A 15828-nucleotide genomic window follows, 5' to 3' on the forward strand; every position below is an offset into this window, starting at 1 on the left:
GCCCAGCTCAGCAGCACAGACAAAGCACAAGGAATTTAATGAGCCTCTTGGAGGTTTAGTGCTGAGTCTCTGAGAGTCAGTTAGAGAAACCTCTCAAGAATTCAAAGTCATAATAAACTCCAAAGTTTCTTGAAGTTTTAATGGGTCCCATTGAGGGACACAACGGAGAAAGTGTTCCCCAGGATCCAGTTAGAGCAGAACACTGCAGGCAGTGATGACAAGTTGGGACAAACAAGGCAAAGGTGTCTCTGATGCTGACCAAACCTGCATGTGTTTCAGGAATGCAAAGCGCCAAGGCCTGAGCCCCAGCCCCTGCCAAGGCACATCCTGTCCCTCCCTCAGTGCTCAGGGCTCTTCCCAGGCCACTGGGATGTGGGGATGTGCAATGCCAAGGGCAGGACCATGGGGCGGCCCCTGTCAGGCTGCTGAGCAGGGCCAAGGAGGCAATGAGGCCCCAGGGCTGCAAGGGTCACTTGTCTCCTGCTCACGGCTCAGGCCCAGGCCCAGCAGCCATGGCCCAAGTGCTGCAGGAGTTGGCTGTGTCAGGGCCTTGCAGTTGCTGCCCATCCCTGTGCCCTGTGCAGCCCAGGCTGTCCTACGGTGTCCATGCCCTGCGCCTCTGTCCCTGCAGGCTGTTGTCATCCCCCGGCTGCCCCACCTGGCTGGGCCCTTCCTTTGCTGACAGCTCTGTGTCCTGCCTGCCTCTGCCTGGCTCCACAGAGCTTTGGTCTTGGAACCAGGAGGGTTAATTCAACTTTTACTGTTCCTGTGAAATTTTAGCACAGGAAAAATCATGCAGGGCCTGCTTTCCCTTGCATGGATGGTTGCACGACAAGTAGAAGACATCTGGCTCATGCGTGCAGTGATAGAAAAAACAAGGACTGAATCTGGGAGCTTGAGGTGGGTTCTATGGAAATGGGTAAATTGTAATTCACATGTAGCAACTGTATATAAGTAACACTCTTTTAGAATCACATGTCCATGTAACGTTATGAGTTATCTCACCTTAGACCTCAAGGCTGCATAAGTGATGTTAATTGCAAATTAGCATTAAGGAGTCTTATTCTGATATTTTGTAAATTGGGTGAGAGAGAGGCCTCACAGAATCAAGGAATCTACCATGACAGTTTGGAACCTCATAGAACCAAAATCCTCTTTGACACAGCAGGGCCATATGGAAACAGTGGTCTGTTGTGATACTGCAGATCCAAGGAGACCATTGTGAGACTCTGGAACCTCATGGAATCAAAAGTACATTGTGACAGAGAAAGACTTCATGGAACCAAGAGTCCATTGTGACAGAGCATGGCCTTGTTTGAACAATGGGACCATTGTTGATAGTACAGAAACTTATGGAACCAAGAGGTCACTGTGACACTGCAGGGCCTCATGGAACCAAACGGGCCATTGTGTCATTGTGCAGCTCCATGGAACCAAGGGGACCATTCTGACACAGCAACGCCTCATGGAACAAGGGACCATTGTGACACTGTGGGGCCCCATGGAAGCAAGGGACCATTGTGACATATCGGGGCCTCCTGGAACCAAGGATCCAATATGACACCACCATTGTGACACTGTGGGGCCCTGCAGATCCAAGGGAACAGGGAACAGGTCTGGTTGGCTTGACCTGACTGACTCAACTGACCTTGGCATGTTGGGGGTCTCTCTCAAGGAGCCTCTGAACTACTGAGGCTCTGCACTTCCTTTCCATGGGAAAGAACCATCTCTCCTGCCCAGGCACCCACGGCCAAAACTGGTCCTTCTCCAACATTCATTCTATGCAAGGGTTTCTCCCAGACTAAAGCTGCCAGGACAGACAGGCCTGGCTTGCCTTGGCCTCTGGTGGTTGTCTCTAATCTAAGCCCTGAAAACACAGGGGCTCTGTGCTTTCCTTCCTATGGGAAAGAACTGACCTTCTCATCAGGTGCTCATGGCTGAAATTCAAATTTTGCTCCCAATTCAATGTATCAAAATTCAATATATCTGAGATACGGAATGCAAGATATTTATTTCATTGCTCCCAGATGAAAGCTGCGAGACCAAACAGCTCCGGTTGTCCTTGGCCTCTGGTGGTTGCTGTTCATCAGCCCCTGAAACACTGGGGCTCTGTGTTTTCCTTCCAGTGGAGACCATGTTGACACTTCAGGGCCTCCTGGATCCAAGGGACCATTGTGACACTGTGGGAATTCATGGACCCAAGGGGATCACTGTGGCACTGCTGGGCTGCATGGTCCCAAGGGGCCAGTGTGAAGCAGCAGGGCCTTGTGGAACCAAGAGGCCATTGTTGCATTCCAGGGCCTTGTGGAACCAAAGGGCCATTGTGATCCTGCAGGGCACTGTGGATCCATGGAGACCATTGTGGCATTCCCCTGGAATCATGGAGACCATGGTGACACTGCAGGGCCCCACAGAACCAAAGGGCCATTGTGACCCTGCTGGGCCTCATGGAAGCAAAGGGGCCATTGTGACACCTCAGAAGCAAGGAGAACATTGTGACACTCTGGGGCCTCATGGAACCAAGGGAACATGGAACAGATCTGGCTGGTTTGGCCTCCCAGGGGCCACCTGACAGGTCTAGCTGATCTTAGAATGCTGAGGGCTGCCTCTCATCAGCCCCTGGAGAACTGGAGGGCTCAATATTTTCCTTCCTCTGGAAAAGAATCATCCCTCTTTCCAGGTGTCCATGGCCAAAATTGATATTCCCCCTGAAAAATTCCCTATCTGCAAGAGTTCTCCCAGGCAAAAGCTGCCAGGACAGAGAGCTCTGGCTGGCCTTGGCCTCTGGGGGTCACCTCTCATCTCACGGAAGCCCTGAGGAAAGGATTTGAACAGGTTTGACTACTGGAATATTAATGAATCTCTCATCATCTGAAAAATACAGATGCTCTTCTGATCATATGCATATTTTTTTTTCTCATTCTGTATTATACATGAAATACTATTTCCAGCTAAAAAAATATTGCTCTTATCACTCTGCCCATGTTATCTGACACAAAACATCTCCTCTACGTATGGATCCAGGTCACCTGTAGAAACAAAGACGATAAAGAATCCAACAGGAATCATTTGCCTCTGCCTCTGTCTGTCCCATCTCCTCTGGAGCTGGAGGTGCAGCCCCAGGATTCAGGAGGGCTCCAGGGGTCACAAGCTCAGCTCCCACACAGAGAACTTGTGGACTCTGAGGTGCTTTTCTTGGTCCCTGCACGGTCACACAGGCTGAGATGGACACTGATGGTTTCTGGGCCAGGCTCTCTCAGCCCAGCCCAGCTCCCTGCCAGCTCTGCCAGCTGCCCTGAGCTCTGGGCAGCACCAAGGGCCTCTCCCCAGCACAGCCCAGCCGGCTCTGGCCCCACAGCTCTGCTCAGCCCAGGCTGCTCTGGGCAGGGGCCCCACGGCCTCAGCCCCTCTCAAGGGCACAGCAGCAGCTGCAGCTCACACAGGGCTCAGCCCCAGCCATGGGGGAACCTGCCTGGCCAAAGGAAAAGGAGGCTCCCTGGGTGCCCTGCTCTCCTCTGCAGGAGATCCTGAGAGCTCTGCAGCCCCTGCTGCCATCCCATCTGCCCAGGCCAGCACAACAGCCCCTTGTGCCCTTGTGGCCCTCAGGAGCTGTTCCTGCTCCAGGCCCAGGGCCCATCCCAGAGCTGGGGCAGCCACAAAGCTCTGCCCATTTCTGTTCATTGCTGCTCTGATCAGGATGGATCCTCAGCCACTTGCAGGTTGCTGATGAACTTTCCTTTTCCAGAGGCCTTTTCTTTCTTCAGCTCTTCAGTTGAGAAATTCCTTGACAAAGGCTCATTAACATTTGTTCAAAACACCCAAACAAGGCAAGCCCTGGGAATAACTGAACTGTTCAATTCTTTTGTGGTTTATTAGACAGATTTCAGAAGTGCATTCAAAAGGAATATACTAAGTTGAAAAGAATGAAGAGAGAATTGTTTTGTCCTGTTTAGTTTCCTTTTCCCTGTACATAGACTGTAATCAGCAATCCCCAGTTGATATTGATCACCAGCACCTCCTAGTGCAGTCTGAATAGATCTGAAAATCAAGACCCTTCATGGCTGACAATCAATCACACTTTGTCCCTACCCCGACCCCACCATTTCCCTCTGTCCTGGGCTGACAGTGCTCTCTATCCCATAATCCCATATCGTGGACTCCCTTGTTATGTCTAAGAGGTGTTCCGTCCCCATTAGGGGAGGCGGGCACTGGCCTGCTGGTTTTTTTTTTCCGCTGCTGCTTTTGCTTTGGCTTCCTGCTTCTAGGCGCTTTGCTGTCTCGCAATTTTCTGCTAGTTTCTTGCCCTTTCGTTCTTTTGTTTTTTCTTCCTTTCTTTCTGCCGCCTCTGTGCTCTGTTTGGTTTTTTTTCCCTTTTCCTCTTCTCCCTTCCCCCCCGCCCCTCCTTTAAGATTTAGGACCGGCACCCAGAGCTGATCTGGCTGGAGGAGTCCGAAGAGGATCGCCGGGGCTCGTAAAAGAAGCTCTGCGCCCTCCCCCTCACAGTAACCTGAGCTTTTCTGTTCTTTTTTTTTCCCCTTGTGTCGGGGGGGTGTTTATTCATTTGTTAATAAACCGTTTTTTTCCACTTTGTGTTCAAGAGATTCCTTCCCAAACCCAGGGTTGGGGGGAGGGGTGGTAGAGGTTTTGTTATTAGGGGATTCATTGAAGGTTTTCCCCTAATTCAACCCAAACCAGAACATATTTTGGTGCGTTGGCCCGGGAAACCGAGTCAAAGAAAGTGGAAAAAACCTTAATAATAATACTAGTGATTCTAATTGTTTGGTGGGTGTATCAGGATGCTTTTTTCTGGACTCGTAATGGCATTCGGGGTGAAAGCCTGTCAATATTTCTGGTCTCTAGGGTTTTTTGAGGTTTTATTACCTCTGTGGTGTGTAGGGTTATTTCCTTACCCGGAGATAGCTTTAGCATTTCTTCTTATACGTAACTTATGTTGCCGTGGGGCACTAACCAGAATATTGACCGGGCTCGGATTGTTTGTGATGGTTTACAAGAAGGTTGTAAATATGTTTGATGATTCGTTGTTATGGTTGGGCACTCAGTTTGTTAGGGGAGAAGCAGGGGAAGAGGTTTTTCAGCCTCTGTTTTCCCTCTTCTCCTTTGAATTGTTTATATCTTTATTAGGAAATGTTCAGTTTCCCCTGAGTGTCAAAGAGACCATCTTTCTGACATTTAATTTAATAAGCATTCTCTATATTGTCTGCAGTTTATACAAATTGAAAGCTGAGATTTCCAAAGGGGCTAATGAGACTTCTGAGTTAGGGGCAAGGCCAAGTAGGAGAAATCTTGAGTGGAGTGGGAAATGGGAAGATATGGGCCAAATTTTAAAGGAATTTTCCAACCCTATAGCCTGGGACTTTCCATCTGAACAAATTCAGAACCCAGCCGAGGTGGCTAAGTATTTGAAAGAGAGGTGCCAGGGTAATACCAAGGAGAAAAGGATTATTACAGTGAGCTGGGCCCTGGCATATGTTTATCGCACTCTCTTAGATACTGAAGGGCAGCAGACAGAAAACAGGGAACAGGGAGATAAGCTAGTTACTATCCCAATCACTCAGGCTGCAGCTAGTATCCCAGGCTCCAGGCCAGCAGTTGAATCAGACAGCAGGGCTCAACCGAGGGCTGTTGCTGCTAATAGAAGAGGCGGAAAGTGTACAACTAAGACCGATCGCAAGGTGGAGGATGATGATGATAATCCAGGAGAAGGACCTTCACCAAAATCAGAAACTACATCGAGGGGTGTAGATTCTGGAGCCAATATTGATTCATTTTCCCTAAAGGACCTTCGAGGCCTGAGAAAAGATTACAGACGACAACCTGATGAATCTATAATAAGTTGGTTAGTCCGCCTTTGGGATGCTGCAGGGGAGGCTACAGTTCTGGATGGCACTGAAGCGAGGCATTTGGGATCTCTGTCGCTAGACCCTGTTATTGATCAGGGCATGATGAGGGAGGCTAGCCCTCACAGCCTCTGGGAACGGATTCTGGATGGTGTAGCACAAAGATACCTGTGTGCAGATGACCTTTATTTGCAGCAGACACAGTGGAGGACCATAGAACAGGGGATCCAACGTCTGAGAGAGATGGCAGTAGCAGAGCTTATTTTTTCAGATGACGTAACAACTAGGAATCCAGACCTGGTAGCATGTACACCTGTAATGTGGAGGAAACTTGTGCGACTTGGGCCATCTGAATACGCCTCTGCCCTAGCAATAATGAAGCGAGAGGAGACAGATGAGACTGTGCTCGATATGACGAAAAAGCTTTGAGCATATGCTGACGCTGTACATGGCCCAACTCATGCCAGAATTGCAGCTGTGGAAACACGACTGCAGAAATTAGAGGACAAAATAGAGGAGAATCATAGGAAACTCAGGGAAGAGATTAAGGAGGACTTCCTCCAAATCTCGGCTGTGCAAATTAGAGGCCCTGGTATCCAACGCAGGCGCTCCTTTGATGGGGAGAGAAGGTACACCCCACGAGCTGAGTTGTGGTTCTTTTTGCGTGAATCTGGAGAGAACATGAGGAGATGGGATGGAAAGCCCACTGCTGCTCTGGCACAACGGGTACGTAATTTGAAGGAAGGTAGGATTCAAAGAGGAAGTCTCAATAAACAGAGAGCAGCTCCAGTTATTCGCAGCCAGGATGTCAAGTATGATGTTGATGATGACATGTCCGATCCCCTTGAAGGAACCTCTAAGACATATACCCCAGGGAAGAAGGATAACCATGCTTAGAGGGGCCCTGCCTCTAGCCAGGTAGAGGTTAGGGAAAATTGGGTATTTTGGACTGTGTGGGTTCGTTGGCCTGGCACATTGAAGCCACAAGACTATAAGGCTTTGGTTGACACCGGCTCGCAGTGTACCTTGATCCCCTCGAGATGTGTAGGGGAAGAATTGATTTCTATTGCTGGTGTGACTGGGGGATCACAGGACTATACATTGGTGGAGGCAGATGTGAGCCTGACTAAGAATGAGTGGAAGAAACACCCTATTGCGACTGGCCCAGAGGCCCCATGCATCTTGGGCATAGATTACCTCCGGAGTGGGTATTTTAAAGACCCGAAAGGGTTCAGGTGGGCCTTTGGAGTAGCGACTGTGATGGCAGAAAGTATTCGACAGTTGAACACCTTGCCTGGACTGTCCGAGAACCCGATCACCGTAGGACTTATGAAGGGAGAAGAACAAGTAGTACCAATTGCCACTTCAATAGTGCATCGGCGGCAATATAGAACCACTCGAGATGCTGTGATCCCCATCCATAAGATGATTCGAGAGCTGGAAAGCCAAGGGGTGGTCAGCAAAACCCACTCACCCTTTAATAGCCCCATCTGGCCGGTGCAGAAATCTGATGGAGAATGGAGATTGACTGTGGATTATCGTGCCTTGAATGAAGTGACTCCACCTCTGAGTGCAGCCGTACCAGACATGCTGGAACTGCAGTATGAGCTGGAGTCCAAGGCAGCGAAGTGGTACGCCACTATCGATATTGCAAACACATTCTTCTCTATTCCTCTGGCAGCCGAATGCCGGCCTCAGTTCGCCTTCACATGGAGGGGAGTGCAGTACACCTGGAACAGACTGCCCCAGGGGTGGAAACACAGCCCCACCATCTGCCATGGGCTGATCCAGGCCACACTAGAAAAGGGTAAGGCCCCAGAACATCTACAATATATTGATGATATCATTGTGTGGGGAGACACAGCAACAGAGGTGTTCGAAAAGGGAGAGAAAATCATCCAAATTCTCCTGGAAGCCGGCTTTGCTGTTAAGAAAAGTAAAGTTAAGGGACCTGCTCGAGAGATCCAGTTCCTAGGAGTGAAGTGGCAAGATGGACGGCGTCAGATTCCTACGGACGTTATTAACAAAATTACAGCTATGTCCCCTCCAACGGATAAGAAGGAAACACAAGCTTTCTTAGGTGCTATAGGTTTCTGGAGGATGCACATTCCGGAATACAGTCAGATTGTGAGGCCCCTTCATCTGGTTACCCGCAAGAAGAACGATTTCTATTGGGGTCCTGAGCAGCAGCAAGCTTTCACCGAGATCAAGCAGGAGATTGCTCATGCTGTAGCCCTCGGCCCAGTCAGAACGGGACCAGATGTGAAGAATGTGCTCTACTCTGCAGCTGGGAGTCATGGTCTGTCCTGGAGCCTTTGGCAAAAGGTACCTGGTGAGACCCGAGGCCGACCACTGGGATTTTGGAGTCGGAGCTACAGGGGGTCTGAAGAAAACTACACCCCAACGGAAAAGGAAATCTTGGCCGCCTATGAGGGAATCCAAGCTGCTTCAGAGGTGATCGGTACGGAAGCACCACTGCTCCTGGCACCCCGACTACTAGTGCTAGGGTGGATGTTTAGAGGAAAGGTTCCCTCCACCCACCATGCCACCAGCGCTACCTGGAGCAAGTGGATTGCCCTCATTACACAACGCGCCCGAGTTGGGAAACTGAATCGTCCTGGAATTTTGGAAGTAATCACGAACTGGCCTGAAGGTGAAAGTTTCAGCGTCGCAGATGAACAAGAACCAGTGACTCGGGTTGAGGAAGCTCCGCCATACAACCAGCTGCCGGCAGAGGAAGCACGTTATGCTTTATTCACCGATGGTTCCTGCCGCGTCATAGGGATGAGTCGGAGGTGGAAAGCAGCTGTCTGGAGCCCCACACGACTGGTCGCAGAGGCCACTGAAGGAGAGGGTGGATCCAGTCAATTTGCTGAACTCAAAGCCATTCAACTGGCCCTAGATATTGCAGAAAGAGAGAAATGGCCAAGGCTCTATCTGTATACTGATTCTTGGATGGTAGCCAACGCTCTGTGGGGATGGCTGAAGAAATGGAAAGAGGCCAACTGGCAACGTAGAGGAAAACCCATTTGGGCTGCTGAAGAGTGGAAAGATATTGCTGCCCGGTTAGAGAAACTACCGGTGAAGATTCGCCATGTAGATGCCCATGTCCCCAGAAGTAAAGCTAATGAGGAGCAGCAAAACAATCAGCGGGTAGATCAAGCTGCAAAAATAGGAGAGTTGAAGATAGACCTAGACTGGGAGCACAAGGGAGAGTTGTTCCTAGCACGATGGGCCCATGATGCCTCAGGTCACCAAGGTAGGGATGCCACCTATAAGTGGGCACGAGACCAAGGGGTGGATCTAACCATGGACAGCGTTTCTCAGGTTATCCATGACTGTGAGACGTGCGCTGCCATTAAACAAGCCAAGCGGATGAAGCCCCTCTGGTATGGAGGGCAGTGGTCTAAGTACAAGTATGGGGAGGCCTGGCAGATTGATTATATCACACTGCCTCAAACCCGCCAAGGCAAGCGCCATGTGCTGACCATGGTAGAAGCCACCACGGGATGGTTGGAAACCTACCCTGTGTCTCATGCTACAGCCCGCAATACTATTCTGGGCCTTGAAAAGCAGGTCCTTTGGAGGCACGGTACTCCCGAGAGAATTGAGTCAGACAACGGGACTCATTTTAAAAATAATCTTATTAAAACCTGGGCGAGGGAACATGGCATTGAATGGGTGTACCATATCCCCTACCATGCACCAGCTGCAGGTAAAGTGGAGAGGTACAATGGGTTGTTAAAAACCACCCTGAAAGCATTGGGTGGGGGGTCCTTAAAAAACTGGGAACAGCATTTAGCGAAGGCCACCTGGCTAGTTAACACCCGAGGTTCTACCAACCGAGCGGGTCCTGCTCAGTCCCAGCTCCTTAATATAGTAGATGGAGATAAAGCCCCAGTGGCCCATGTTAGAGGTTTGTTGGGAAAGACAGTATGGATCAACCCTGCCTCGAGTACAGACAAACCCATCCGTGGAATTGTCTCTGCTCAAGGACCAGGTTATACGTGGTGGATAATGCAGAAAGATGGAACAACATGATGTGTACCTCAGGGAGATCTGAATGTGGGATGAAACAGAAGGAAACGTGTAAGTGTCAAAGGTTTGAGCAAGTAAGATGAATGGAAATGTGTAAGTGTCAAGGGGCTGAGTAAGTGAGATGGAAGTTTTTTTTATTGTGTGTCCACGATATGGGATAAGGGGTGGAATGTCCTGGGTTGACAGTGCTCTCTATCCCATAATCCCATATCGTGGACTCCCTTGTTATGTCTAAGAGGTGTTCCGTCCCCTTTAGGGGGGGCGGGCACTGGGCTGCTGGCTGGCTCCGCTGCTGCTTTGGCTTTGGCTTCGGCTTTGGCTTCTGCTTCTAGGCGCTTGCTGTCTTGCAATTTTCTGCTAGTTTCTTGCCCTTTCGTTCTTTTGGTTTTTTTCCTCCCTTTCTTTCTGCCGCCTCTGTGCTCTGTTTGTTTTTTTTTCCCTTTTCCTCTTCTCCCTTCCCCCCCCCCCTCTTTAAGATTTAGGACCGGCACCCGGAGCTGATCTGGCTGGAGGAGTCCGAGGAGGATCGCCGGGGCTTGTAAAAGAAGCTGCGCGCCCTTCCCCTCACAGTAACCTGAGCTTTTTCTGTTCTTTTTTTTCCCTTGTGTCGGGGAGTGTTTATTCATTTGTTAATAAACCGGTTTTTTCCACTTTGTGCTCAAGAGATTCCTTCCCAAACCCAGGGTTGGGGGGAGGGGTGGTAGAGGTTTTGTTATTAGGGGATTCCTTGAAGGTTCTCCCCTAATTCAACCCAAACCAGAACAATGGACCATTGTGATAGTGAAAGAAACCATGACTGCACCTGTACACAGAAACTATTTGAACCAAGCAAGAGAGTTTTGTCTATGCCCAAAAGGTCATGTAGCCTGCCAACAAGATGAAAGTAAAAAGGTCACCTTGAGGAAGACATCTCTGACTTCATCCTTCAAGACCACTGACCCATTTCAAGGTCCACCGACCCAATTTTTAGAGAAAAATTGTGCAGGCATAAAGGACTTTAGGCTCATTATAATATTAAGCAGGTATAGGCAGTGCTAGGATGATGCATATATATAGATATTTTGAGTAATTTAAGACTTTTGTAAATAAATAGAGGGCTAGAGCTTTGTGATTGGTGTGCACACCTTTAGGAGGCTACTCCTGTGCTGCCCAACATCGAATAAAGCACACAAGTTTCTAACTTTAACTAGTTAGAGTATCTTTTGTCTGTGATCTTTTCGATTTTATGCAAATCTGTCGCTATGTCGAACATAGAAAGACACGCAGGCAGCAGCAGGTCAAACAGCAAAGATTCTAATTTAATGTCTGACTCCATCCTTATATACATTTTGTACAGAAGGCCAAAGATTGGCCAAAAGGGTCACCACCTTATGAACATCATTGGTGGACTTGACCATCAATCACATTCCTCCTCCTAGAGAAGAAATTTGTAAACACATAGATAAGTTCTAAGAATATAATATTGTTTATGTGAAGCAGCGTGGGACAGCTGCTGCAAAGGTACAGAATTTCACAGGCAAGAAAATTCAGGGTGACATCTCACCCTTTTACCATTAAAAAAGAAAGAAAGAAAAAAAAAAAAAAAAAAAAGAAGAAAATGAACAATGTTCAATTTCTGGTTGTGGAAGGGCCATCGGAGTGATCACTTGTGACCTTGACAGCAGAGTTGTCACTCAGTGGTTCCTCCACTTGTTGACCTTCATGTTGGTCACCGTCTCCTGGCTGTCTGTTGGCCAAATTCTGTCTCTGCGGTCTCAGGTCAGGATGAACACACTTTGCAGGTACCCAGCGAACTCCAGTATCTGTGGAGACACAAGCATACCTGTGCCCTGAAGCGATAAGGTCATAGGGACTTTCCCATTGCTTGGTGACTGGATTTCGCACCCGGACCTTCGCTCGAGGCTGATGCATCTCATCCAAATCCTGCAATGAAAGGTGGTGGTTCAGGAAAACAGGGTTATTTGAGTTCTGCGGCACCATAAGGTGATTAATTGTATACAAAGCCTTTTGCAACCGACTGTGCGGGGTTTCACCCTGCATTCCCCGCTTTTGCTTCTGGAGAACACTCTTGAGTGTACCATGAGCGCATTCTATGATTGCCTGGCCCGTGGGGGAATGAGGGATACCCAACTTATGAGAAACACCCCACAACTGCAGGAACTGCCGCACCTTCTGTGAGATGTAAGCAGGACCGTTGTCGGTCTTGATAGCAGAAGGTATACCTAAAACGGCAAAGGCCTGCTTCCAGTGGGCAATGACATTGTGGGTCTTGGTCTTTTCTCCTGTGTGAGCCGAGGCCCACATCACAGATGAGAACGTGTCCACCGTAACATGCACATACTTGAGCCAGCCGAACTTGGCAACCTGGGTAACATCTGTCTGCCAAAGTTCCAAGGCCTTAAGGCCCCTGGGGTTTACCCCTGCCGGCAAAGGTGCAGTGACCACGTGACAGTCATCACAGGACTTGACGATGTCACGGGCCTCACTTGGTGTCAACTGAAACTGCTTCTGCAGCGTATGCCTGTTCTGGTGGAAAAACCCATGAGATGCCTTGGCCTGCACAAGTGTATCAGGCTGAGGTGCCGCCCACGCTGGGTTAGCCAACTTGTCAGCCCTTGCATTGCCTTCCGCTACAAATCCAGGCAAGTTTGTGTGGCTTCGAACATGCAGAACATAGGGATGAACCCTGTCCTGAAGTGCACACCACAGGGTCTCCAGTAAATGAAACAAGGCAGGATTACTGACCTCTCTCAATACCGAATGACCCAACCGCTGAGCAATGTCGGCCACATAAGCGGAATCCGTGACCAAATTGAAGGGTTGCTGGGAAAATTTCTGAAAAGCCATGATGGCAGCCCTTAACTCAACCAACTGGGCTGACCCGTCCTCGTGGCCTTCCAGGACCTTCCACTCAGATCCATCCTTCCAAGTGACAATGGCCTTCCCTGTTTTTCCCGATCCGTCACCGAAGACGGTGGGTCCTTGCACTGGTTCCTGGCTATGTTTGGGCCGCAATGAAATTTGCGTGGATTTTGCCACCTGCAGTAGCTTGTGGCTGGGCAGATGATAAGTGATCTGTCCCATAAAATTCTCTAGAGCACTTTGCAGTGACACACTGTTTGCAAGGCTCCAGTCGAAATCTTCCCGTGGTACCGGGAGCACAATCTGTGCAGGATCCACACCCATCAATTGAAAACACCGTTGTCGGCATGTGGTTATCAAACGAGCCATGAGCTCGAGCAATGCCGTTGCCCTCTTCTGCTGCTGATGGGGCAAGAAAATCCATTCCAGGACATGCAAGGGGTCAGACCACTTGTCACTCCATTGGCCAATTACGGTTGTGGGATGTAAATCTGGAGTGGTGACGAACACAGTGACATCAATGGAGGGATCAATGCGATGAACCTGTCCAGCCGAAACAGCTCGCTGAACCTCCTCCAGCACCTGACGTGCCTCTGGGGTCAGTGTCCGAGGTGATTTCAAATCAGTGTCCCCCTTCAACAGATCAAACAGAGGAGACAACTGTCCTGTGGTCAGTCCTAAATACAGACCTAACCAAGTGATGACACCCACCAATTTCTGGGCATCATTCAATGTGCGCACTGAATGTTCAAATTGCACCTCTTGATGCTGGATTGTATGCTCCAGTATCATGACACCCAGATATTTCCAGGGAGGATGCTGCTGAACCTTTTCCGGAGCCACCTGCAGTCCATTAGTATGCAAGGCATAGATCAGCTGAGGCTGAATCCTCTGCAACTCATCCTGGCTGGATGCAGCCACCAGGATATCATTCATGTAATGATAATTTTGGGCATTAGGAAATTGCCTGTGAACTCCAGACAAGGCTCAGGCCACATACCATTGGCACAGGCTCGGGGAATTTTGCATGCCTTGTGGCAAAACTCTCTATTGATACCATTTTGCAGGCTCAGCATTATTAATTTCTGGCACTGAAAAGGCAAATTTCAGTCTGTCATCAGGATGCAAAGGAATTGTAAAAAAACAATCCTTCAGATCCACAACGAGGACCGGCCATTCTGCTGGAAGCATGGTGGGTGATGGCATACCAGCCTGCAGCGTCCCCATGCTTTCCATCACTGCATTCACTTTTCGAGGGTCTTGCAACAGCCTCCATTTCCCAGACTTCTTTTTGATGCAGAACACAGGGATGTTTCAGGGACTGGTAGAAGGCTCCAAATGACCCTGGTCCAACTGGTCCTGCACCAAATCACGAAGGGCGACCAATTTATCTTGGGGAAGGGGCCACTGAGGATCCCAAATGGGTTTGTCTGTCAGCCACCGTATAGGAGGCGCCGGACACACGGCGCCCTTCGACACAGTGGCCCCAATTAAAAATCCGTCCCCATGCGCACCCCCCACGCGGCCAGAGCATCCCTCCCCCATAGATTGGCAGGGGTGTCGGTGACATGGGGCCGGACAACAGCTGCCTGACCCTCTGGGTTCGTGATTGTCACCGGCTTCTGGCTCACGTAGCAATGCTTTGTCCCTCCCAGTCCTGCAACAGGCGTCCGCACTGGGTCCAAAGGCCAATCCGGGGGCCATGCAGCAATGGACACAGTCGTGACGTCTGTACCCATGTCAAGGGTCCCGTGGAGATGAATTTCTGATGGCGTTGTACCAGGAAGGGACAGGGTGCATGTCTTCTCGGGACGTCTCTTCTTGGTCAGGACGTCAGTCCAGAAGACCTGAGGCGGCCCAGTGGATCCGAAGCCGTCATCTCCTCTCACCTGACTTTCTACCCTGGGAACAGAGGACTTAAAAAAAGGCACAAGTTGAGCAATTCTTGTTTTCTCAGGGATAGTGAGGGGAGGAGTGGACGTAGAAACCATGGCATAAATCCTTCCTGTGTAATCTGCATCCACGAGACCCAGATGCACAATGATACCCTGAATGGTGGTACTAGATCTGCCCATAAGAAAGGCACTCAAACCATCACCCAGAGGACCAAAGGCATCCAGGGGGATTTTATGCACTGTGCTGTCCTTCAGGACAACCGTTTCAGCGGTGCAGATGTCTACGCCTACTGAGCTGTGGGTGCTGGCTGTGAGCTTGCCCAGCAGATCTCCATCAGCTCTGGGGATTGGGAAGACACTTGTGTCTGAGCGCGCTTATCCTTCGTGCTCCGCCGCCCGTTTCCCGAGCCCGACAGAGGTTTGCCATTCACATGAACCGTTGCCTTACAAGCATTGGCCATGTGATTCGGTCGTCCAGAGTGTCCGCAATAAAACAAAACAGTGGTCCCCTTTTTCCCTTTCTTTCCTTTCTTCTTGCCAGCCTGAGCATTTGCCCATTTCTACTTCCCATCCTGCTGCCCCTTCCAGATTGGCTGCAGGGTGGTAGCCATGGCAACCACCTTACGACCAGTGGTGCCCATCTTCAAACAGGCCTCAACCATCTGCAAGAATGAGGGCTTGCCTGGCAAGGCCTCAATGATCTTCCGGCATTCTGCATTGCAATTGCTCTTTGCCTCAATGGTGAGCAACACACCTCTGGCAGTGAAATCATTCACCTGTTGCTCAACTGAAGCCATCAGCCTCTCTGCAAACCTCAAAAAAGTTTTGTCTGTTCCCTGAAAAATCGTGGCAAATGACTGCTTTGGTACAGACATCTCCATTGTCTGTACCAAGGCTGCCATGCCAGTTCTTTGACACTGCTCCAGCACCAAGGGCTCATAGGTAATCTGCTTATTCACATCCACAAATTCACCTACACCCAGCAACATGTCTGGCCCAACCCCATACCTAGGGTCATCCTGATGAACCATCCGATTCTGTGCTGCAGCAGTTTCAGTCAGTTGAGTCCATTTAGACTCAAACATGTCATATTCGACCGGCTGAAAAAGAACCCTGGCCAAACACCAAATGTCATAGGGAGGTAACACGTCTGTGTCTATCAGTCGTAGCATTTG

Source organism: Zosterops lateralis, assembly GCF_965231275.1.
Source record: "Zosterops lateralis genome assembly, chromosome: 31".
Lineage (NCBI taxonomy): Eukaryota > Metazoa > Chordata > Aves > Passeriformes > Zosteropidae > Zosterops > Zosterops lateralis.